The 27,281-nt window shown below is 28.9% G+C and overlaps 1 long non-coding RNA gene across 1 annotated transcript in view; it reads right to left on the bottom strand.

Moving 5' to 3' along the window:
• The window catches only part of LOC122269372 (uncharacterized), a 67,682-nt gene extending 45,819 nt beyond the window's left edge, over positions 1-21,863 (bottom strand). The window contains exons 1-2 of the long non-coding RNA XR_006225150.3: positions 21,651-21,863; positions 12,069-12,148 (exon numbers count right to left, since the gene is read on the bottom strand). This is a non-coding gene — a long non-coding RNA (uncharacterized LOC122269372). The remainder of the gene's footprint in view (positions 1-12,068; positions 12,149-21,650) is intronic.
• Positions 21,864-27,281: the final 5,418 nt, after the last annotated feature.

A 27,281-nucleotide genomic window follows, 5' to 3' on the forward strand; every position in this document is an offset into this window, starting at 1 on the left:
TTCTGTAATCTTAAGTTCTTGTCTAACGCTTTTGTTCGTTGATCTACCCTCATGTGATGCCTCATTTGTTTTTAGATAGCAGCAAAATTTCAGCTGTCATCTTCATTTTGAGCATATTCTTTGGCTACAGGACCAATATTTATTTCTAATTGTTTCAAAACTCTCAATAACTCTTTGCAACCTTCATTAAAAATTATTACAGCTTAAAAATTTGCAATTTTAACTACTTATATTGAAAGTAACATTAATTCTTTTCCTTACATAATTTAAATAAATTAATTCTATAAAATGGTGAAAGTGATTGTATTTTACTAAAATGTTTTGATTGGAGTGAGCAAATTCATTAATCAACCGAGGACACAAGTTCACTTGATCTTACATGTCGCAGTGAGCTCATACACGCTAGCCATATTATGCTGTGACTTTTTTTACGAAAATCAATTCAGTATTTTTGTATAATAATTGTTCCGTATAATTGCATAATTGTATTGTCTCAAAAGGATAAACAATCGAAATATATAATTTTTTTTTCATTTTTCGAAAATTTTACCGTGTAGTTCCTCCTTAAAATAGTATGATTTTGATTTCAGCTTTTATAATAAAAATGATTTCATGAATATAATCAGTTTCTTATAGTAAAACAACAGTTCAACGAATTTAATGGCACAGTTACTTATCGATGAACATGTTTCAACAGAGGAAAAATCATTCATTTTAGTACAGATTTCTTCAAAAATTTTCAAATACATGAGCTTTATTTAAGACATTTTCAACGTTGTTTAATACATTTATAGCATGATTTTTTTTGAAAAAAAAAATCTAAGTCGTCTATAAAGGAGTCAGTGACGTCTACGCGTTGAAAATCATTTAAAATTTGAGTTTTGCGAATAACTCTTAAATTTTTTTCAGTACTTGCTTAAAACATCTATGGGCAATATATTGAACTAAGAAACCAGCGCTATTGAAGAACGTAGATATCATGCATAGATAACTTACATTCGTTATTATCATTTCCTCTTCATACAAGTTTTAAAAATATTAAAAATAACTATTATACGCACATATTTTTTTTAAAACTCAAATTGTCTGTGCCTACAACTGGGGCAGTCATACATTACTGGGAAATCTTACATTAATATTTCTGCCTCCGGCCTCGAAATTTTATCTATCTATTTTTGAACATTTAAGTTGATAGATTATTAACAGCTATATGATTGCGAAGCAAGATTGAAAATTGGTGCCATGGTAAAGAATACTCAGAATAATGATCTGGTTTGCTTGTTTATCTTGTTTACTTACTTTTTCAGAAGTAAAAATTAAAATAAAGAACAAACCATTTCTCGTCTGAGAGTCACATAACTATGCAGAAATGAGTTCATTTTTATCTTATTAAAAGCTTACTAAATAAGAAGTAAGCAGAAGATGCAAAAGTAAATCAATACTTTTTAGAATAGAATGCTCCTTAGAAGAAATTTATCAAAAATAAATCAAGTAATAAATTAATTAAGTGAAACAACCTCTTCAAATATCGAAAAATGAAGCGTTTATTTATTTGTAAACATGCACGGAAATAGAGCATTTTAAACAATTTTTTTAAAATTATTTTCTTACCATTTTCAACAAGGGATTTGAGGGGCGTTTCAATGACCTTTCTTTTATCTAGTATAAAAAAATAGAGGACCAAGATTTAATATTTTTCTGTCTTTTCATATTTAGTGAATCGTAAAAATTTTCTACTTTTAATACTTTAAATATACTTTAATACAATAAATATACTTTTAATACTTTAAAACTGATATTTATTAACAAATAGTCTCAATCATATATTTTAATCGAAGTAAGTAACTATAGGATTCATTATGAGTTTTTAGAATGCATAAAAAATTATATAAAAAGTTAAATTCTTAACATTATAAAAAATTTTAAGCTTTTATTTAATAAATGATTCAAATTAAAGACGGTACACGTACTCCAATAATTGCTATGCTTGGGGATATTTTTTGCATTAATATTTTTGATCTGGTTTTTTTCGAAATCGTTTGTTAACCAGTATATCTTTCTTGAAAAATTGACACTGAGAGATTAATTATTGAAACAGATGGTAAACATTTTATTACTATTATTATTTTTCTAAGCTATGCTAAGAAAAGCTATGCTTCTAAGTTATGCTATGCTTTCTAAGATAAGTTTTTATTTATTTATTTATTTATTTTTGCTTATTTATAGAACAAATCGTTCCAAATGAAAATTAAATTAATTTGCTTATGAAAGAATTAAGATTTTGGAGGACAAAAATTTCGTGCAATTTTTGACCAAATCACTACAGAAAATGTGAAATAATCTTTTTTTTCGAGACTGAAAAAAGAGCAAATAAAAATGAAAAATAAAATCAAACAGTGTGATATTAATTTAAGCTTTACATCTAGCAAAACTTTCCTTTGTTAAAATGGCAGTTTTAAGAAAGTGAGGTTGCTTAAATACAAGAATATTTAATGGCTGCTTCCCGAAATGAGCCAACATCATTGTCATTTAAAGGAAGAACTCATCGATCAAAAGGCAGTAGGAAGTCTGAAAGTTTGTACACCTTCACTTGTTAGGAAAAAAAAAGAGAAAAAAAAAACGAACGGGTGAAAAGTTACCGGTTGTCTCGTTGCCATCCTTGCTTATTTTTTTCCCGAAAAAAAGTCTTCCTGCTTACAAATTTGAAATAAAAGGCTCATTTTAAAGGAAAAGTAGGCGGTGGTTTGGTGAATGATAGATGGTGGATGTACTTTAAACCGTGTGACGTCACTGTAATGGAGCCGGAACAAAATTATATAGCAGGACTAAAGTTGAGGAAACAGTGGCAGAATACTTGAAAAAAAGAAAGAAAGAAAGAAGAAAAAAAAAGGCCAGATAGAGTTCTTCATATTCAATGCATTCTCTAAAAATACGAATATCTTTGCTATTTTTTGAAAGAAGTACTTATTCTTACTTTGGTTCAATGGAAGAACTGATTTCCATCTAACTATTACGTATATTTAGTTTTGATTAAATCCATTGAATTGAGAACAGATTATGTGAAACATTTGCAACATGCATTTGTAGTAAAGCATATAGTTTCTTAATAAAAGGAAGACAAATTATTGCTTAAGCTTTAAAGTAGGGTTGTGGTTTTTGGACAGAACACGTGGGATTTATACCAAATACTGACCGATGTTTTTCAAAAGGGTAATAAAGTGTTCAACACCTATTATTATGATCAATAAGTACTTTTTTTTAAAAAATTGCACCTTCTTATTTTGTTTCAAAAGAGGAACTGATTCCTTGCTCTTATCCACAAAATACGATTATATAAGATATCTGAAGTTTGTATTTTTAGTTCATTTTAATGAAGCATATTGTTTCTAAAAGAAAAGGTCGAACTATTTAGGCTTTCAGTTGGGGATGAGGTTTTGGACGTCTTAAACTGGCTTTGTGCAAAGCACCTTTAAGCTTCTGTATGAAATTGCGCAAAAAGGGTATTGATGTTTCCAAAACCTATTGCATAATATTCGGTTTAATAAGTATTTTTTCAAAAAATATTAATTCATTCTTTGGATCAATAAAATAACTGATTCTTGACTCTTTTCCTCTATGTATATTTTACTTCAATTAAATCCATTCAATTGAGATTTGATTATGTGAGATTTTTGAAGTCTTCAATTGAGTTCATTTTAATAAAGCAGTAGTTAATATATCAGTCAATATATTTGTATGAAATAAAAAAACTTTTGCGAAAAAGTTTTGGAATTTTCTTTTTCCGATTGTATTATTGTGTCCGAAACTTCACCAACCTTGTTTTAAATTCAAATATGTTAATACGAAGTTAATGATTCCACTCCGTATTAAGTTATTGATAAAATTTTATAATTAGTATTCCCTAATATTGTAAATATAGTAATAATTTAGTAATATATTAATAATATAGTAAACCTCTGAGAGATCAATTATGACTTGACAGTGTTTATCTAAAACATATTTTAGTCTATATTTTTGCTTCTCTAAAATCTATTTTTAAAATTGAGGTTCTTTAATTTCATTGATATTGATTTTGAAATTTTATTAGCGAAACAAAGAATAGTTTAATCATTCGGGATGCATTTAAAACACAATTCAAATAACTCCGTTTGACGAAAAGAAAATAATTTGAAAAATTACTCGTATTTTTCTCATAAGAGCAACTTCACTTAAACAGATATTTTGAAGATTTAAATGAAGCAGAACGAAGCACCAATAGCTTTTGAAAAAAAATTTTTTTTTCTAAAAGGTTCAGTAGGTAGAGCTATGCCAGTTAGGAAGAATGTGTTCACTACAAATAAAGGATAAAATTTTAAAAGGCAATGGTAAAAGGCTTGGGCAAAATCAAAAGATCACCTATTAAGAAATGCTCTGATAAGAGCTGAGTTTATTAACAAAAGATTTAAACGGAAGGTTCAAGGAGGCAACCAGAGGTGATATGTAGTTTATTTTGATAAGATTTGTACAAATATGAGCTTAGGAGTGTACGAAACATCTAATATAATTTAGAATCATTTTAGTTATAAAAAATTTATAAATAATTATTATTAAATTAAACAAACTAATAAGCTTTTTTCTTATTGGACTAGCACATTAAAAATCATAACCTATGGATCTGAAATCTGGTTCAATAGTCAAATAAGAACAGTCAATAGAATAAAGAAAATTGAGCGAATTCAACTACTGAACATCACCAAAGCCTACAGGACGACCTCAACAGCGGCCCTGCAGGTACTAGCCAGGACAATCCCGCTTGAACTCATCTTACAAACAGAAGCGGAAATGGCAAATACCTACCTACACGACTAAAATATGATCAATAATCCAGATATACCACTCAAACATCTTGCAGCTTTTATAACCATACCATACAGTTTCGATTTACCGACAGGGAAGGAAATAGAAATATACAGACGGTTCCCGACTGGTACACGAAAATGAATACAGGATCGACTGTTCTTTCACAATCTACGCAGAGTGTCGCCCTGTAGAGAACTACATATACAGACTTATCATCTTTTCTTCAGTCTTCAAGGCAGAACTATGGGCTATACTCCAGTCAATCTACTGGATAAAAGATAATAACCTCAACATAAACATAAACATTTTTTTCCGACTCATTATCTGGACTGCAAGCTATAACTAGGGCAGAGGATAAGGATTGCCTGATAATTATGATTAAAGAAAATTACAGACCAAATATCAAATTTCACTGGATTAAGATCCACGAGGGCAACGAGAAAGCTGACAGCCTGGCTAAACAAGCATGCAAAATACCATCAATAGATATTCAAGATTTTCCATCTAAAAGATCAGTCAGACTTACATTACTACAACAGAACTTAACAACCTAGAAAAACATATGGGAGGATTAGATGAATCAAGACAGACATACACACGAATTAATACCAACAGTCAACCACAGAAAAATACATTCAGACTTTTATATCAACCAATTCCTCACCAACCACGGAACCCAGGGAACATATCAATCAAAATTTCACGGCAAAACAGCACAGTGCATAATCTGTAGAACATTCGAGAACCTACAGCATATTCTGATCACCTGCCCGAACTTCGAAGCCATAAGAAAGAACTTCTTTCCAAAAAACATAGCATATACTATGATTAAATAGCACTGGAGGACATCAAAAATCAATAAAGGCATAGAACAAATCCTTAAGAGCCATTTCGAAGCCAATGTTCCTGCATGAACTGAACTACTTTATCTCTGTTTCTCTGGCTATGTATAGACTCTCTTCACACCTGTAAATGGCCACAAAAGTACTGATCATCTGTTTGCTTCCCCTTAAAATGTGTAGAACTCACCTTTTCATCTGTGAATATTCATAATCTATGTTTTCTTCAGTCTTTTGATGACTAGATAGTTTGTAATGACTGGATCTGTTTATTTTTCAAATAAATTTTTGCGATCTTCCTTTCTGGAGGTGGGGGTAGTGGACTGCTGATGCTGCTCTGCGTGCGAGGCAACCAGACTACAAACCATTTCTAAATATCATCTGTACAAGTATTATCTAAGTAATATAAGTATGGATCGATACATTTAACGTTTTAATCATTTTTCCGTGCATTACTCCTACCCGGGTTTGGCCTGCCCAAATCACGGGACTACCATTGCTCGCTGGTGTTGCCTTTAATCGTTGCCAAGACTTCTTTTAAAGTCCATTCTTTCACTGATGCAGTTTCGAGCGCCCACTTCGGATCTCTAGTATTCCCTGAATGCCCCCTTACGGGGGCGGGGCAGGGTTAAGCGAAGTTTTTCTTACTGGATGGATGACATTTTAACAAATTTTAAATTGCTTATAAAATAATTAATTTCAAAATATAAACTACACGCCTAGAAAAATCGGATCAATTTTGAACTATAATATTGGTATTTTGAAAGATATCATCGCATAAACTTCCTGCAACTTAAATAAGGTCTTGAACTGAACCTTTTTTCTGCTCACGTTGAATCCAACTTTCATGAAATCAAATTCAAAAGAAGCGAAATTAAATTACAAAATTACTCATATTCATGAGCTATAATAAAATCATTCAGCAAATTTAAGCAAATTTTTTTATTGGTTAAACGTGTTTCAAATTTTTTGACAATGCACAGTGTGAAAAAGGGTCTCTCAAAATGGAATAGAAATGTATCAAAATAGCCCCGAAAAAAATAATAGTCGAATTTAATAATTTCATTTAATTTCAAATTGAAACAGCATATACTCATTTTTGAGCAAAATTATAAGTCTCTAAGGTGAAATGGAAAGAGATAGTCGTCAGCGGTCGGCGGAATTAAAACCAAGAACATCCGGATTCATAGTAGGACGCTCTAACCACCCTAGTTGTACGCCCCAGTCAAGGGAGATTTAAAAAGGTTTATAAATCGGCTTTATATAGTACTAATTTACAATTTCAATGATACAAAAGCTTGCTATTTGGAAAATATGTTCTCAATAGCTTCGTCAGGAAATAAGTAATTTTAATTTTATTTTCGGGTTTGTGGTTGCATGACGTGGGCGACGCTACTCCACCGCCGTGGCTTAGCCATAGGTGCTCACTGGGTAATGATAAGAGAGTAGCAATTCTGGTATTTCTGAGGTCAATGGGAAATAGACCCAAGTGCCCGCCATTAAACAAAAAAAAAAAATTCATTTAAAAAAAAATTACTTTGCTATATCTAAAAACCTTTTAAGTGAATGGAATGTATGTAACGGGTCATTGTGATGACCACTATATAAAGCTTCCATATTCTTCCTGTATTAGAGCGTACATTTCAAGTGGTCAGAGCATTTTGCTACGAATCCGGGGTTATTGGTTCGAAACTTGCCGATTGGTTCGAAACTTGCCTCTTATGCATTTCTTTCTCCTCACCATGTTTGAAACCTTGCATTTTGCTCAAAAAGCAGCACATGCTGCGTTTCAATTTTGAATACATAGGGATTCTTGAAATTCTTCTGTTATTTCTTCTGTTCTTTAACTGTTATTTGTTTCGGTGCTATTTTGTCACATTTTTGCTCAATTTCGCCAAATACTTTTTTACAGTGTAGTTATTTAAAAATTAGTATTACACAGAAGAAGCTTCTACTCCATTTGTTTTCTATTATTTGTTTTCTATTATTTGGATCAATTTTAACGTTTTGACATGTTCATAATGCTCATGCAACAGAATGTGATATTAGGCAAACATACAATTATTTTTATCTGAAAATGTAGCAAACAGTAAAAAATTATCTTTTGCTGGCAACTAACGAATACGATTCATGTGCAAATATAAATACATTTTTGTATGAAAGATATACACTGTCATAAGGTTCAAAGCAAGTTCAACGATAATATCGTTCAAATCGGCTGCAATCTTAGCACAGCACTAGTTTAAGCCATATTATCGTGACTCTTGCATGATAATATGGTTCCCTTTAAACGAAAACAAAGTTTAATTCTAAATTAAGGTTACGGAAAATTTGAACCTTATTGTGTTTCAAAGTACTGACATTATGTAAATGTAGATATATTGATGTTTTTAATCAAATTAAATTCGTTGATTTATAAATCGTTAAATCACTTTAATGATTCTTTTTCGTGACTGGCTAAAAATTGTTCCTTTAAGTTCTAAATGAAAAGTGTCTTTCATTTGAATTTTTAAGAAGAGAAAAGTGATTTATGAGTCACATTTTCTTGCAATACGCTTGTAACTCAGTTTTTCTTTTTTCCACATGAAAAATCTCCCCAAAGGAGTAATTAAAATCTAACGCTTTGGATCTTTCTCAAAACCCGTTAACAGTATTAAAGCCTACGTTTTATTCACTGTACTTGTATTCGAAAAGCACTTGCTTGATAGTATAGGTATAACAAAAGCATTTGCCACTATAATTGCAGCATAGGGTATCATTAAAATCGCGAAAAAGGACATTTTTCTAGCTCTAAACACTGTATTCAAAATAGAATGAGTTGAAATGCTTATTTAAATAATTTTTCACTCCTTTGGATGTTTTGTAACGGGGAAATTCCGGTGCGGGAATGTTTTTGTTGATGGAATTGTTTCTTTGGAAAGAATTCAACTGTTTAGAAATATGATGACAATAATTCATTGTAGTTTTTTTTATATATATAAGCAGTTGAATGTTTAAGAAGAGGAGTTATTTTTCATAGTTTTTTTAACGAAGTTTAAAAAATAAACATTATATATGTAAAAGAAAGATTGTTTCTGTAATTATACAAACATTTTAGCTACTTTTACAATAAGAAAAACTTTCAAAGAGATATTGTAAATATTTTATGATTTGTCAGTTTGTAACTTTTCACTACAGTATACAGTAATTAAATTTTTAATTTGTATAGATTTCAGCTAACCTATTTAAATTATATATATATATATATATATATATATATATATATATATATATATATATATAATATATATATATATATATATATAATATATATATATAATATATATATATAATATATATATATATATATATATATATATATATATATATATATATATATATATATATATATATATATATATATATATATATATATATATATATATATATATATATATATATATATATATATATATATATATATATTTGAAAATACAGTTGAAAATATCTTTTTTAATAAAAGGCAGCAGTCCGTCCAATCAACAGCAAAGTTTACGATTAGAAGCATTTTTTACCTTCAATGGTTTTGAGACTGTTTACGACTAGTAAGGTTTCTAAACTGTAAAAATGAAATTTAATAGGGTATTGGAATTAGGTTATGCTTGGCTTTTCGATGGATAATTGACATTGGAGTTTGGTTACGGTTAAGTTTTGTTGTCTCGATTGAACCATGAATTTCGGTTAACTTAATTCAACGGAGGGGGGGGGGTGGAACTATCGAGAGAAATGGAAAATACTAGACTTTCCTACTAAGCAGCTTTGAGGTGCATCTATGCGAGAATGAGAGTTTAGTATTCTATTGTTCAGGGTCACAGATTGAAGAGTGCTGATCACTGAAAACTCTTCATGTGTTCAAGGAATGGTGGAAATATTATTGCGTCAACACTGGGATTCGAATCCCCGTCAACAGGCCATGAGATTGATAGATTAGTCCTCTCGGGTATAGTTGTACTCAGCTGCTAGGAACTAAGTAGCTTCATAGGGAGGGCCTAGTGGGTACAGATAAAATTCTAATTGTTTAACCGTATTAAGTGATTACAGTCAATAAAAATTTTTTCGCACAGTTAACAGTTAGAATACCATTTTTTTGATAATTAGTTGACTGTTTCAGTAAATTATGGTAAAATAACAATGAAATAATTTGTTACTTCACCATTTTTTCCGGGAAATTTTAACAATGTACAATGCGCAAAATGAAAAGTGGACCACCCTGAATAACTTTTGTTCTAATAATCGGATCTTCACGTTGTAGGACTCAATGGATCAATAGGGTGACCTCGAATATGCTAATTAATTAGTCAGCCACGAAATAAGACACGAATATGTACTTTCTGTGATTAAACATACCTTTTTTCAACGGATTCAGATTTCTGACCCACGAAATTTAGGAGATAGTCGCAATAAGGGATATATGGCCCCAATAGTTGTGTCTAAGGAGCGGTTTAAAGTTTGAAATACTCATTGTTAATTTTACTTTTTGCTTATTTCACCATATCTTGACAACTTTTTAAACGAATTGAAAAATTTTTGCACCCAATTATAATATTCATTCATCCAAAGATAATTCCATGTAAAATATAACTTTTAGTAAATATATATTATTTGTTATTATTTTATTTCATGGAAATCGGAAAAATTTATTCTTATTGTAAGGTATACAAAATTCTTTATATCATTTTAAGAAATGCAATTTTAAATGGCAAAATGCCAAATTTGAGTGAAAAGGGTAAAATAGTTTCTGAGAAATTGAACTCTTAAAAAACGTTGTTTTAAAATTGTATTTCTCAAGAACGATTCAACCGATTTCCTCCCTCGAACTTTGAACCATTTGAAATTGTAATTCCGAAAAATGATGTAAAAATTTGAATACCTTGCAATTCAAAATGTTTTTTGACTATTATTAAATAAAATAGTAAAAATAATAAATGCTTACTAAAAGTTACTTTTTTGAGTGAAAATAGTATTGGTTAAGCGAATTTGATTATTCTGAGCAAAAAATTTTCAATTCGCTTAAAAATCTTGTGAGATATAACAAAATGCGAATAAAGTAAAATTAACATTAAGGGGGTTCAAACTTTGGACCGCTCTCCTGACCAAACTATTGGGACCATAATTCCCAGATTCCGGGTATATTGTGGGCGTCATAATTCCGAATTAGTCTAAAAAACGGTATGCTTATTCAGAGAAAATGCGTTTTTGTGTCTGATTTCGTAACTTATATTATCGTCTGCACTAGTTAATTAACATTATTGAGGTCACCCCTTTGAATTTTTAAGATTGAGTCCTGGAACGTGAAGATCCGATCATCAGATCAAAAGTTATTCGAGATGGTCTTTTTTTTTTCTTTCCGGCACTATACATATATAGTTTTAAAGTAAACATCGTTGGAAAATAGTATCGTGTAATCTAGCTTAAGGATTGAAGGATTGAATCAAGCTTAAGGATTGATTGATCAAGTTGAAAAATAGCATCGTATAATCAAGGATAAGGACTTAATAAGGTCGATAATACGGATGGTTCGAATTTTTGGATGGTTTAAAACGGTTTAATATGGAGTTAATATGGATGGTTTAAAAAGACTTCAAGAAAAATTGTTTTAATGTTGACCTAAAACATATATACTTTTAACCATGTTACATACGAATTTAATTTAGCCGTAATAATTTATTAACTGTGATCGCGGTATAGATGAACTAAAGTGCATTTGTAAAGTACAAAATGTTCTGCTGGTATATGCTGAACTATACAATAACTTTTAAGTTTTCTTATACCTTAGTATAATGCGTAATATCGTAAATATTATCGTACTTCCTAAACTTGATTAATGTTACAATGCTTTAATTTGAACGGAACGAACTACCACTTTATTAAGTTAGCAGCAAATTAGCATCGTTATCATGATTCAAGTTACTGATATTACGGTTCAGCAACATTCAAAAGTTCTATCATTGCATAATTTTGCAGAATTTGATCTGCTTTAAACATATTTTATAAATATAAAAAAAATTGATTTCCTTAAATGTTTATTTATATTTTGAAGAACAGCTGTTATTAATTTATTATTCATTTTTTGAAGTTGAAATTAAAATAACGAAATGTATACATATACATACATAAATTCATAGTTTTTATAGCAGAAGCAAATTGGAAAACTACAAAACAATAAATAACAGTCAGGAAGCTTTTAAACGCATTTAATGTTAATAACATATACATATATTGTCGGAAAATGACATCGCGACAATCATTTAAAAAGAATGTAGTTTTTATGATCAATATCAGTTTGCAATTCTAAATACATTAACATCAAAGATAAAAAAAGAAATAAAAAGCGTGTTTAATGGTTTTTACCTTTTCACACAGTTTTACAAGATGGATTTTACTTATCTATTTTGCAACAAACTTCTTTCATTTGCAGTGGAACTCTATACCTGTAAGAACAAATAAACACAACCTTAGAAATTTACTGATGCATTTTATCAATAATAAAATATGTCAAACATACAACAAACGTATTGATATATTTTCTGGGTCACTGAAACAGTTTAATTTTTAAGAGGAAAAACCACAGCTTTGATATGTTAATAATCATAGAGAAATCATAACGATTTATTGGCAAACACAAGAAAATGTCGTTGTTATACGACATACGGTGTAGCGTATAACAACGTTATTAAGTGTTGTTCATATACTACATACATTACATAAAAATACACATGCTATATTGCATGTTTATCTTAAAACGTATGATAGTATTTATGTAAATGGTCTCGCTGTATTGGTAAATGTCATTTCGTGAAACCTTAGCTGTAGCATGGAAGGGGTGGTTCGCCCATGGAATAGGGGTTGTCCATTCATTTATTCTTTAATTTTACCATAATGGGTAGGTAGACATAAGAGGCAGAACTTATTACGTGATGAAATATGGGGACTCGCGTTTTATGGTAGATAAAAATGACAGGGACATTAATTTCCTCCCGTTTTGCTCATTGAATTCCTCGTAGAAACAAAGACACTTTTTCTCTTGGGTTTATGTTTACAATAAAAACTCTTAAAAAGTAAAAAGAGAACTAACGCAAGTTTAACATTCCTTTTTTTTACATAAATTTTATTTTAATTTAATATTTGTGATTTTTAATTTTATTATAATTAGGAAATTTGCATTTTGCGTATTTTGTTTTTTTAAATTGCTATTTTCTCAAATGAACAAATGCAATCCATATGCACGCTGAGCTTGGGATTACTGAAACTCGAAGAGTTAGCAGAAATTCTGTTAAGCATAAGCAAATTTGTTTAATACAAATAAAAAAAAATATTTGCTATTGAAATTAATTATCTATTAAAAAAAATATTTTGTTTTATTTAATCTATGGTAATAAACATTAAAGCCACATTTTCTTGACTTTATTTCTAATGTGTATTTTTTACTATTTTGAATTCATAAAATATAAAATTTTAATATGTTAGGAATTACACTGTTAGAAATACATACACTGTTAGAAATTACTCGAAAAAAGGGTTAAATATCATATCGATTTATTTAATTGGGTTTTGCCATATTCAACCAAAGTAGTAAAATATTCATAAAAAATATAGCATTCAATTATTTAACTGTGAGAAAAATAGTTTATTGACAGTTGTCACCTAATACTGTTAAAAAACTAGAATTTCACTCGCGCAAGCTAGTACCACCTTATGAAATCTGTCGATCTTATGACTAGCTGAACAGGGGTTCGATTCCCAGCGTTAAGACGACAACAATTCTTCCATTCCTTCAACTCACGAAGAATTTACAGTGGTATGCACACTCCAATTGATGACCCTGGATAGCTGGAAGACGAAAACCTCATTCACGAATAGATGTTAGCACCGTGAGCTGCTTAATACAAAAAATTCCTGTATTTCCCATCTCTCATGATAGGTGGCACCGCCAGATATTTTAATTAAGCCCCATTCTACGGCTCATTTGACGAAAGTACACTCAACTACAACCTTGTTCCAATATATATTGTTTAACGAAAAGCCTAACTCCAATGTCTAGTTGAATATCATTTTTTTCGGTTCTGAAACTATACCAGTTGAAAAAGGGTTACAAATTCCTACAGTTTTATATTAATGATTTTTTAATCGTACTAGTTGTAAACCATAGAGTTTTCGTTTAATTGATAGGACACACTGCTGTTGGTTATCTTACCGTAATTTTAGAATTAAAATTCCAACAGTGTATACATGGCTACTTCACCATACCTATTTAGGCATAGCCAATGGTTAATTAATGGTAAGAAAAGGCAGAAAAAAAAAATAAGTAAATAAATAAATAAAAAAAAAATTGAAATCATCATCGCAAAATATGATTATTTTTAAAACTTTTTAATCGATAGTTTACTTCGACATTGCAATTATTGTAGTAGCTATGAAAAACGATTTTTCTCTACCGTATTCTAATTATATGACCAACTTTTTAAATGCATATTTCTTTCATTTTCAGTTTAGTTCACCGTTCTAAAAATCCGCTGGTCGGCTCAAAAGTCTGTAGATATATATCAAAGACATGTAACAAACTTGTTTCCATCTGTCACTATTTTAATTGATAAGCGTTTCATTGTTTAAAAAAAATTAGAGCAAAAATAAACAAAAAAAGTATACATAGTATTTTTTTAATTCCTAATAGCTGAGATGAGAATTAGAACATTTTCCCTTCATTTGAAGTTGTCCTCAAACCATTATTATTATTTCTTTATTATCATTATACCTTTATCACGGTTTAGGAAATTATTTCTACTATCTTTTTAAACTTATATAAACACTGATGAAGGAAAACACATAAACTTTACTTAATTAAAAATTCATCGATAAAATTTTCTATTTTTAAACTCTACAAGGGGGTTATGACCCCGTTGTCCCCCTTTTGACTACATCTCTGAAATTTGGTACCGTATTGAGATTGTAACAAAATTGAATGTTATTTTAATTTAGACCATGCTAAAATTTCCTACAGTGTATTAATTGGAACCTAATTGTATATAATAACTATTGATGCATAAAAAAGTATCGCAAAAAAAACATCAAACTTTAAAAAGGGGATTTTCCTAGTTCTTCTCCTATTTTCTACTTACTATTCTTTCAATAATTAAAACTTTTATTTTAAAAATTGTATTTGTTTTTTTAAATGAGTCTTTATACTAATATTTACATAATAGTGAAAGTTTTTTCGTTATTATTTAATACATTTGAAGACAAATAAAAGCTGTATGTTATTCTGGCTTCGAATAAATAAGATCATTGTATTTAAATAAAATAAAAAAACGCCACCATAGAAGGAAGAAAAGTGAAATATATAATAAAAAAGCAATATTGTGTTTATTTGTTTTGTCTGAGTAACAGTTTATGGTTGTTTTGATATTTTTTTTCACCTTTAATTTCAGTGTGTTGTGCTGCTAATTTAAAAAAAAGTACAGAAAGTTCTTTAACTTTATATTAAAATGCATATAACAACAGTTTGTTTCTCTTATTGCAGCATATTTATAGTATTTTATATACATATTTGTAGTATTTGAACAGTCTCGAAATCTAGCATCATTAATTGAAGTAAAGTTATATAAAAGCAGTATTCAGTTCAACTGTTTTGTGTAATTAATAGTTGTGCTCGCTTTCAAAATTGACCTAAGAACTGTTGATAAAGTTAGTTTACTGTGATTAAAAATAAGGAACTTCTTTTATACTACTTAATATAACTTAATTGTGCATAATAATTAACAGTCTCAATAGTTGCTGCTTTAGAATTTTTTCAGGGATAGGTTTTGTCTCAAAAATTGATTTTAATCAAATGAAGAAATAAAGACTTGAAAATAAACTTGATAGCAAGTTAAAATTAATAGATTTTACTTTTTTCTAAGTTATCAAAAAGTTGATTCATTAAAAATAAGTTAATCAATACAAAGACCAGGTAGCAGAATTGATAGAGTCAATTTGCATCACGATCTTTATAATTTAAAATTTGTCTGAAATCCTAACACAGTAAGACATAGACAATTCCGCAAAATTTAGTTTTAATAGCATGTGTATAGCAAAATTAGCATATATAAGATAGGAAAAAATTATATACAAAAAATGTCGTTAAAAACCTGCTATTTTCATTGGAATATTTGTACACTTATAAATGAATGGAATAATTAAAATTTAAAAAATGGGTTAAGTGCCCATGCAGTTCAAAAAAAAAGCAACTAGAAATTTAGAAATTTTGGAAATTGGGAATTTATTTTTTGCATTTTTTTGTAATTTGAATTTCTCATTTTTAAAAATTCCAGTTAATGAAAAATAATTATTTGGAATTCGAAAAGTCATTACTTTTCGTTTTCTTATACAGCTGCAGATTGGCAAGCAAATTTACTGTTTTACTTATCAAGTTTGCATTCCTTTTGTCATCAAATCCACTCTAATAATACAAGGACCTGAAACAAAAGATGATTTTTCTGTTTCTCCTCTCTCTGTCTTTTTTTCTCTTTTTAATTTGAATTGAAAAATAATCTTCAAGTGTTTCAAGTTTCTTTAATTCTGAGTTGAAAAATATTGTACAGATGGTCTGATAATCTACAGCGCCCGCGGTCATGCTGGAGGATTTTTGCTATGGGCACACAGATATAGCATAATTTATAAAAACTAACATAAAAGCAATTAAATAGTTAAACGAAATATATTTTAAAAGGAAAGCACTTTAAAATTTATGGAAGCAGCATTCTTTTGTTGTTGTTGCATGCCATTAAGACATAGTGAGCTTCTTCTTGCTCTCCAGTGGCGCCATCTATGGCCAAGAATATGACTTCTGCCACACACATATGTCCCAACTCATTAATTTATCCACAGATCGTTATTTTGACCCTGAGCCAAGTAACGATCTATCTCCAATTCAGTACCCCCCCCCCCCCCCCAGAGGTATGATTTGTTGAGGGAACATGGAGGACTTTGTGACTTGAAAGATTTAACGTGCACCAATCACCATTTACCACGCGGAGAGTCTTCGGCCACGGGGATTGAACTCATGACCTCTTTTGGACATGTGCCCAACGCCCTACCAACCAGACTATCTCGGCTACATTCCTTTCTAAAGGCTTTACAAAAGTGGTTTGAACTAATATAACATCATAACATCATTAGTGTGCGTTTCACGCAGAATCTTTCTCAGCAATTCTTTCTTGCAACGGAAACTCAATATATAACATATAATATATATAATTTTTTTTTCTCCAGAATTCTTATTTGAATTCTTTTAAAAAAAATCTTATTGCTCTTTTATCAGCCAGATTAATTAGCTGCATGCGTAGTATCGTCAGTATTTTTTTATTTCTTTGTATTGTTCTGTGTGGGGGCTTCAAAAAGATATTTATTGTTAACGTAATTTCTGATTTCAGATTATGTAGTGCACATTCAGAAAAATCGGTTCAATGTTGAACTATAATATTGGTACCTTGGACCAATATATCGCGAAAAATTATTTTAACCTTGATAAGGTGTTAAATTGAAACATATTTCAGTTCAAGTTGAATCATAATATCGTATAATCTACTTCATAAATCACGATAAAATTGTTCAATTTTGCACCGTAATAAGATAGTGGCAAATTTGAGCGGTACTCTGGTTCAACGAGCACCAAAGTCTTTAACAGTGTCTGAAAGTTTCTAACAGTAAGTTTTAGCTCACGTTGAACCGTGATATGACTCAAATTTGTAGCAACCTTAATACGGTGCAAAATTGAGCAATTTTATCATGCTTCATGAACTTCATTACACGATATTATAGTTCAAGTTGAACTAAAATTTTACTATTTGCTGCTGATATCACTGTTTGCTTCAGAAGAACAAGCAATGTGTTCACACACAAAGAAATATTTCATTAACGTTCGCCCTAATATGACCCAAGCAAATATAATCACGCATAACTTTAAAAAGCTACTTTCCAAGCAATAAATATTTTATTCCTTAGATGACCATTAAATTAGAAAATAAATAAGATTTGAGAGCAAAACGTGTTCTCAATTCTATTGAAAAACATGAAAGAATCTATGGAGATGTCGCGAAGTCTTATTAATCTGTGAAAAGCTGTCTATGACATCAGAGCATGAGATTTGTGAAAGGCTCAATAGATTAATTAACGGCATGGGCAAAGTCACGCGAGTTTTCTGTTTGCCCAGTTATGGAGTTTGAATGGTCGACTTTACAAAAGGTCACTCAACTGTGCCATAAGAGAGACAGCAACATGTGTCATTGCCGGTTTGTCAGTGCCTCTCATCATATTCGTCAAGACTGGAGGCCAAGTGTTTCTTTCTCTTAGAACGTTTTTTTCTTTGCAATTTTTCTTTCCTGTTTCGTATCTTTCGGCGCTTTTATTATGCTCACATTCATTGGAATTTTGCGTTCGAAGTTGAGGGGTTTTTTATTGTTGTTATTTGATTGATTCATTCGTTTTTTTGCCAGACTTTAATGATGGACTTAATTTAGGGGAAAAAAAATCCGTAATTTCTTTTGCTTTGTTAGCGTTGCTTTTCATTATGACTTTATTTAAGCGAAAGTTGAAATTTTCATATAAATATATGTATATATAACACAATAAAGAGACAGAAAATAATAAAAGAAAAGAGAGATTAACGAAGAAAATTATGAAAATAAAGAAAAATAATACTAAGTTTTATTTACTGCGCATAAGTTGCAAATACGTAGAGAGCATAAAATAAGTTTTAAATACAAAAAAAAAAAAGAAAAAAAATATTAATGAATAGAATTTTTTTTAAATATTTAAGAAATAATAAATCACTCTATTATATTGATGCATTTTACTTTAGTTACACTAATAAAATATTGGAAAGCGCTCTTTTTTGCAGATATAATCGTGTAAACTTACGACGATATTCTATCTTTTCCTTATTTTGTTTTCCAGCCTTTTTAGAATTTTTTTAAAAATTTTTTAATATTTTTAAACGGAAAAACTATTAATAAACCTTTTATTTAATAATTGTTTTTCTTCTTCTTTGAAAAAAATTTTTTTTCCTTGTTTTCTTTATATTTTTAACTGTAGATATTTTGATTTAAAAGTGTTTTCTCTTCGTTGGATAACTTTATTTTCTTGTTATTGGTTCCAATTATAACAGTTACGAATGTTAAAAAGCATACACTCTACAAATTTTAGGTTAATATTCAATATGGTGATTAAAAGATAAGTGATATTTAAAAGTTGAAGTTCATCAGCTTATAATCAACAGCATAAAATTTATGAAAAAAGAGGAAACTTCTTTAAGTTCTATTTATTTTGTGCTTGAAGGAACGGAAAGATTTTTTATGCATTAAATATTACATTAACTTAAAAATGAAATGAATGCCTAGCAATTTTAAATTTTTTCTTTCAAAATGAGAAGGAAGAAGTTAAAAAAAATCATTTAGAATATTCCAAACATATTGTTGGTTCAATTATTTGTAAAATTTTTACGAATTTAATGATTTTCATTGCGTGGAAAATATTAAACAGTTGTTATTTTACTAATAGCTCATTATTTTTTTTTTTCCAAATCGTCTTTTATCTCGAAAAGTGAAATAAATTTTTATTAGGTAAAATACGTGTAAGGTAAATTTTAGTTTCAACAAAAGATTCAGTTTTCAACAAAAGATAACTTATTATCTAAAGGAAAGAACGATAGGTTGATACTTTGACCTTTAGAACTGAAAGAAAGACAATGAATTTTGATTAGTTTTAGAAATTATAATTGAGTAGTCAGGTGCAAAATCTCCTAACTAATATTTTGATATATTCTGAAAAATAGGAAAACTGTGACAATATTACAAAGCTTGTCAAAACGATTTTTTTTAAATAGAAAAATACATATACTTATTAAGCTAATGCAAATTTAAAAATTCTTTTTTTGAATTAAAGCTTAAAAAAAAAATGGATTTAATCCATTTTTTCCCAATTTGTGCAGCTTATTCATTTTAAGCGCTTATTATTGTTACTGTTTTTAAATCGGAAAAATTTAGAGCTTGGAAATATTTAGTACAATTCTACACTGAGAAATAAAGTATGATCGAAGCTACCATTTTATTACCTTATTACTTTTGTAGTACTATAGTAAAATTTACCGTATTTCTAGTTCAATAGGAACACCCAAAGCACTTTAGTAATGAGTTTGGTAAAATTACCAATGAAATATGATGCTATAATCAGTGATAAAATTGATAAATGTAGTAAAATTTGGTGATTTAATCATGATACCTAAGGAAAAGTCATTCATTCGATTATATTTACTTTCAAATTTTTAGTTTTTACTAAATGTGTGATAATAAGAACTATAATTCTGGTAACCAGAATCTCCGGTAAAGCATTATCATATGAACGGAAAAATTATCAAATGAATTATTGAATTACCGTATATATTAATTGCTGAAATACCGCTTTATTAATTCGTTTTTTGTTACCACAAATATTTTTACTCAACAATACGGTAGTTTTACCAGAATTTTTTCGGCCGTGTAAGTTTGAACATTACCGTGACGAGTCAAATCTCAAAAATACCATTTTGCGTCCTTTGGGTAAAATGTTCAAAACAAAAGCTTTCAAGCTGAATTCGCCACCTCCATTTCATTCATTTATTTAAAAAAAAATAATTGAATAACTTGGTTTTAAACCTCAAAAGAGAAGTATTAGATAAAGTACGAAGCCTTTATTCGTAATGGTATTTTTCATAATGCAGAAATTGTTAAAACCTAAAATATATAAATAAAGTGTTTTAAATCGTTTTCTGAGAAATATAGTTCAGAAGTTCTAGTCAAGAAGACAAGCAAATTTTTTAAAGTGGTATTTTTGGGTGAAAAAACTTACTGCTAGCACCATTAGTGCTTTGTATACTGTGAGAGTACGATTCAAACTTAACCATTCCAATGACTCTTTAATTTTTACACTTCATCAATTCTTATCCTTTTGTAACCTCTTCTATCTGCATACTTTTAAAAATATAATTTCTTTAACTTTTTATCTCGCTCATACGAAACAGCTTCAGATGTTATTAGTACTTCTTGCATAAAGATAATAACGTTATAGGAAGATGTTTTTAACTAAACTTTTTTTTCAAAATGGTCTGATTTATTTATATATTTATGTTTACTACTTCTCAATTAACGGCATGCACGATTAACAAACTGCATTAAAAATTTACGTCATTATTATTGTTACAATAAAACAATAATTGAAGTTTGTTTTTATTTATTTAAGATCATCAACAAATTCATTTGTTTTCCTGTTTTCGTCATGGTTCATTATTCCGCATTTTATAACCATGACTTTTTAAAATAATATAGTTTATATTTTGTTGCAAACTTCTTTGTTTTATTATGGTTTTCTGACAAATAATCATAAAAAACTAATTGTCAAGTAGTTTTACTTGTTTGATTTTTTTGGCAACTTTCTGTATGGAAATAAATTAATAGATTGTTATTTCTGTAAATATTTTATTTTTTACATCAGAGTTAAAGAAATTTGCCAAGTTCTTGTGAACTAACTAGTATTTAAGCTGTATAATCAATTACATTTTGAGGAGCAGTATTAATTAAAAGCAATAGCTACAAAGTATGAAAATGACAAATTATCTAAATAGTTATTCAGAGTAATCTTAATTTAGTTATTAAGATTACTATATTTTGATTATAACAAACTTTCATAGTATCTAAATTTTCATAATACTAACTACTTTTAAATCGAAATTAATGGTGAAAATTAGCAATAAAGAAAAATTATCACAGTGTTGATCTGTGAAGATTTAAAGACAAACCATTTAAAGAGTAAAAAAGATTGGGCAATTTCTTTGCAGTTTTAATGACTCATTGTTGATTTTTTTTATATCTTGATCTAAGAATTAAAAAAAATAATAAATAAATAAAAGTAAATAGAAAGAATTACCTCCACCTAGAGTAAAGTTGCGCGAGTCCTCAACCTACCGGCGCCATATAAATCCAGGTAATAAATTTATCCGCAACTGAACGGAGCAAACAGAAAAAAACCTGGTCGTGATCTTGAAAAATAATATGATAATTAGCCGCGGAAATAAACTCCACTTACAACCACTTAGGCGAGATTATACATTCATTCTTTACTCGAGTAAAAGGGCGGTTCATTCGACTCTGCTATTAGGCGACTGTCAAATGACAATTGTTATAACCAGTATTCCAGGGTGACGACAATTGCACGAAGCCCTTTTTAATAATAAAATTACAGTGACAAAAATGAAAAGAAGAGGTGGAATGATCAGGTAAAAATGTTTTTCTAACAAGCTGTTAACATCGAAATGAGCTATTATTCCGATCTCGTGGGAGCCCTTTCATGTTTATCGGTCACAAATTAGCTCAGTTTTGCGACATCTCCCATTTTGTCCCATTTAAGGCATTTAAGTGGCAAAATTACTCGTCACGACGTTTACCTTTCAACTATGATGTACGGTTGATGAGGAACAGCCACTGTATTAGTTTATTGTGCATGTAATATGGGACTTTTTATGGTTTTGGAAAATCGTTTCAATTTGGATGAAAGGAATAGCTGTTATTTTTCTCTTTACCAGTTAATGCTTAGCATGCGTCTTTATGTACGGTTCTAAAGAGGTATGAACTCACAGACATTATTTTTTCGACATGGATTCTATGTAAATTATTACGTCGAAATAAATTTTATGCAAACTACTTTTATCATGGAAATTCCATGTCAATTATTCTTGCGACACGGATAATATGTAAATTACTTCTCAACATGGATACTATGTAAATTATTTAAAAGAAATAGATTCTATAGAATTTTTGAGAGAAATTCTATGTAAATTATTTTTTCGACATAGATTCTATGTGAATTACTTTTTTTGCATAGATAATGAGCAATTTCGTTTTCTTTCTAGACATTAAATTCTCGAAGGAGCCCTTTCAAACTTATCGGTCAAAAATTAGTTCATTTTTGCGATGTCTCCCATTTTGTCCCATTTAACGCATTTAAGTGGCAAAATTACTCGCCACGACGTTTATCTTTTAACTATAATGTACGGTTGATGAAGAACAGTCACTGTATAAGTCTATTCTGCATGTAATGTGGGACTTTTTATGGTTTTGGAAAATTGTTTCAATTTGGTTGAATGAAATAACTGTTTTTCCCCCCACTTAACCAGTTAATGCTTAGCATTCGGTATGACTCTAAAGAGGTATGAGCTCACAGCTTTTCGACATAGATTCTAGGTACATCATTTTACTCCATGGATCCTATGTATATTATTTTTTTGAAATAAATTTTATGCTAACTACTTTTCCCACAGAAATTCTATGTATATTATTCTTTCAACATGAATCCTATTTAAATTATTTAAAAAAAAAAAGATTTTGCAGACTTTGCAATCGAAATTTTATGTAAATATTTTTTGGTGAAACTGGTATTTTTTGTAACTCTGTTAACTAGAATAAGCGTTTGAAAAAGAAGTTGTGTAATAGACTAATAGTTAACTTTTTAATTTTTGACGTAGCAAAGTTAAAGAAGAACCAGTTCTGAGGTGCTAAGAAGTTTTTCTTTTCCTCAAACATACACAAAATAGAGCTCGTTGCGCAATAGAACATATTGAATATCTTCCCTGGCATCGGAGATCTCAATCTAAGGCAAATATTTCCATTGAAAACAAAACAGTTAAAATGCTCTGCCTAATTCTAGTTATGTATTATAGAGATATTTTTCTGTTTTTTTTCCACGGTATTTTTACGGAAATATTTTACAGTATTAAGAACCAAATAATTGTTTTTTCAAATATATACATATTTCATCTCAGTTCTGAAATAAATTTTCGATTGCTCAAAATTTTAATAAAACTACGAAATATTCTAAAACGATCTTAGATTTGTTTAAAATAACTTGATTTATAAAAGGTCAAAAAAAAAAAAAAAAAAAAAAAAAAAAAAAAAAAAAAAAAACTAGTTTATTTACAAACTATTCTTATCAAAACGCCTAGAAAGCAAAACATTCTAGTTATGGCTTATTGACGAGAGATTGTAAAACAATTCTTCAAAATAATTTTTATTTAAAATGAATCTAAATTTTATATTTACTAAGAGCTTTAGGCAAAATAAACTTAACAAATAGAAACAAATAAACAAAGAGTCCTGATGACGTTTGACAAAGAGTTCAAACACCAGTGATTTAGTCAAACAAGTATTAAATCATTTTTGTATTCTTTTGCGGAAGAGTCGTAAAATAAGGAAGAAAAAAAATTATTCATTGTGGTTATTAAAAATATATTTCATTGTTATGACTTTCTAAATGACTTTGATTATTACTGCTATTAAACGACCTATTGTTCTCCAAGTTGTAGAACGTTACACTACAATGAATTTGCCCTGGTGGAGATTTAAGTGGCATAGAAAAAGTAATTGCGATAGTAAATTAATAAATCCATTTCTGAAATGAGAGTCTCGTTAATATAGATTTGTTTTGAATGAACTGTTTCCCCTTACTTAAGTTACTCTTGAAAAGAAAGTTTGTAAATATAGTTTTGTAGAGGACTTGGCAGACAACAAATATAAAATATAAACATAATTAATTATAGAAGTATGAACTCTATGAATTATGGATTGGAGATTAAACCATATCTCGAAAACTTTTTAAGGGGACTGAAACATGTTTACACACAATTAATAAATTGGCTTATCTGAAAATAATTCCATACAAAAAATAAATAAATAAATAAATAAATAAATAAATAAAATATAGTTAGTTATTATTTTAATTTTATTTTATTTAAGAATAGTGGAAAAAATTTTGAACTATAAGGCATGCTGACTTTTACATCATTTTAAAAAATGTAGTTTCAAATGGCAAAATATGAAATTTGAGCAAAGTCGGTCGAATAGTTCTGGAGAAATGGAACTTACCTATAACTGGAGAAATGGAACTTACCTATTCGACTTTTTTAAAATTCGATTTATTAAGAATTATTTGACTGATTTCGCTCAAATTTTGTCTTTTTTTTTTTTTACATAAAATTACATTCTTTAAAGTTATGTAAAAATTTTTATACTTAAAGCTTCAAAGTTTTTTTGACTGCTATTTAATGAAATTAAAAAGAATAATAATAATAAAATTGATTGTGTGCTAAAATTTTTAGATTTCGCTTAAGTTTTCGATATATGGCGTAATACTTAAAAAGTAAAATTAACATAAAGGGTTCAAGCACTGCTCCGCTCTCTTGTTCAAACTATTGGGGCCATGTTTCCCAGATTGCGGCTATCTTCTATATTTTGAGTTTAAGAAATCCGAATCCGACAAAAAAAGATGTGTTCAAACAGAGAAAGTCTGTTTTTGTGTGTGTCATTGACTTAAAATATCGTTTCCACAAATTAATTAGAATATTTGAGGCCACCCTCATGAACCATTAAGTACCTGAACCTTAGTACTCGAAAATCTGATAGATCTAAAGTCATTTCAGGGTGTTTCATTTTTCTTTTAAATTTTTATTTATTTATTTACTATGTAAAGCCAAATTAGCACATATAATGTAGTTATACATCAATATATATATATATCAGTTATACATAAAAGAGTGTTGCTAGAAATTTATTTTAATTAAAATTTCTTTTACATGTTTAAATGAACGGAACAATTTAAAATTAAAAAATAAAATAAGTTTCTATGCAATCGATAAACAAGAAACTAGAATTTTTGAAAATTAAGAATTTATTTTCGAATTTTTTTCTGTAATTTAAATTCCAGTTAGTTAAAATCAATTATTTTAGAAACTTCGAAAGTTATTATTTTTCGTTTTCTTGTGTATATACATATTGGCATACACATTTTGTTCAGAACCTGAAACAAATAGTAAATACGTATATTTAAAAATTGAAGATTATTTTTCTGTTTATCTTGAAATGAAAAATAATCTACAGGTGCTGTGATACATTGTTTCTTTTTTTTAAAGAAGAAAAATTGTGTTGAAAAATAGTCTGCAGATGCTTTGATATCTGCATCTCTCATTGCCGTGCTAGATAATTTCACCTACCTGTTTGCTTGCGCATAAAATTGACATGGAATTGAAGCAAAATATTTTTCTTAAAAATTGCAATTAAAACATTTAGATTTAAAAATTCAACAGTAGAAAATTTAGAATGGAAATAGATTTTTAAATGAAGGGAAAAATTTAAAGTTAAAAAATAAAATAAGTTCCTATACATTATATTAACGAGCAACTAGAATTTTCAGACATTAAGAATTTGTTTTCGAAATTTTTCCTGTAATTTAAATACCAGTTAGTTAAAACCAATTATTTTAGAGCTTTCGAAAGTTATTATTTTCGTTTTCTTGTGTACATGCATATTGGCAAACCGTTGTCGTGCTAAAGGATTTCTGCTACCAGTTTGGTTGTGCATAAAATTTATATGGATTTGAAGCAATACATTTTTCCTAAAAATTGTAATTACGACATTTAGATTTAATAATTCAGCAGTTGAAACTTTAGAATGGAAATAATGGTAATAGTTTTAAGTGCATTTGCGTTCTGGCCATGTTTTTTACTATAACTTCAAAAGTTTATTGCTGGCATAAAAATAACAAAAAAATATTTGTATTATTATCAAGCACGACAACTTCTTTTACTCCTTTTGCGACAACCAATCACATGAGCCGTGATGGCTCAGGGAATAGAGTGCTCGGCTTCCAATGAGGTGAACCGGGTTCAAATCTCAGCGATTGCTGGTCGATACGAATTCCGCATCCGGCTTGCACCGACCACACACAGTGCTGACGTAAAATATCCTCAGTGGTAGACGGATCACGGGTTAGAGTACCCTTGTCAGTGGTTTTCATAGCGTTCCTCTCCATGTAACATAAATGCGGATTAGTTCTATCGAAATGTTCTCCACGAGAGCAAATTTCTCCCAATACTTGATCCAGGAGTTCCCTTGTCTTCAGGATTGGGTTCAAAATTACAAGGCTACGGAGTTGAACAACGGTAGTCATGAGCCCAAGACATTGGGTCGGCTGTTCAACGACGGTTATAAAATAAAAAAAATAAAATAAAACCATTTCCATACGTTAAAGTACTAAAAAAAGTTGTTGCATGAAATGACACAATTTTAATAAAAAAGTACTTTGCAATCAGTTTTTGTCTGATAATAAAATGCCAACAAATTTTGATTTCATTGGAAATAAAAAACTTAAAATTAAAAATTAAATGCCAACTTATGGACAACAATTCAAATTTTCAAAGAGATGAAATAAATTTATGTCAAAAAAAAAGAAAGAAAATCTCTTATATTTTTGGATTAAATAAAAATTTTAAAAAATAAAAAAATTTTTAATTTATTTATTTTTCAATATCTACAGTTACTTGTTCAACTTATTTGATAAATTAAAACTCAAAATATTAGTTTAAATTTACTAGATTTCTCTAATTATAATGTAAAACTTATAATTAAAATTTAATTTCTGCATGTTCAATGCTAGAAATTTGTATTTTCTAAGGGATGAAGTAAGTTTACGTCTATCAAAATATATATCACATTAAAAACAACTTTTTTT

The sequence above is a fragment of the Parasteatoda tepidariorum genome, chromosome 11 (assembly GCF_982258835.1).
Source record: "Parasteatoda tepidariorum strain Cologne lab strain chromosome 11, Ptep-v5.0, whole genome shotgun sequence".
In the NCBI taxonomy this organism is placed as follows: domain Eukaryota; kingdom Metazoa; phylum Arthropoda; class Arachnida; order Araneae; family Theridiidae; genus Parasteatoda; species Parasteatoda tepidariorum.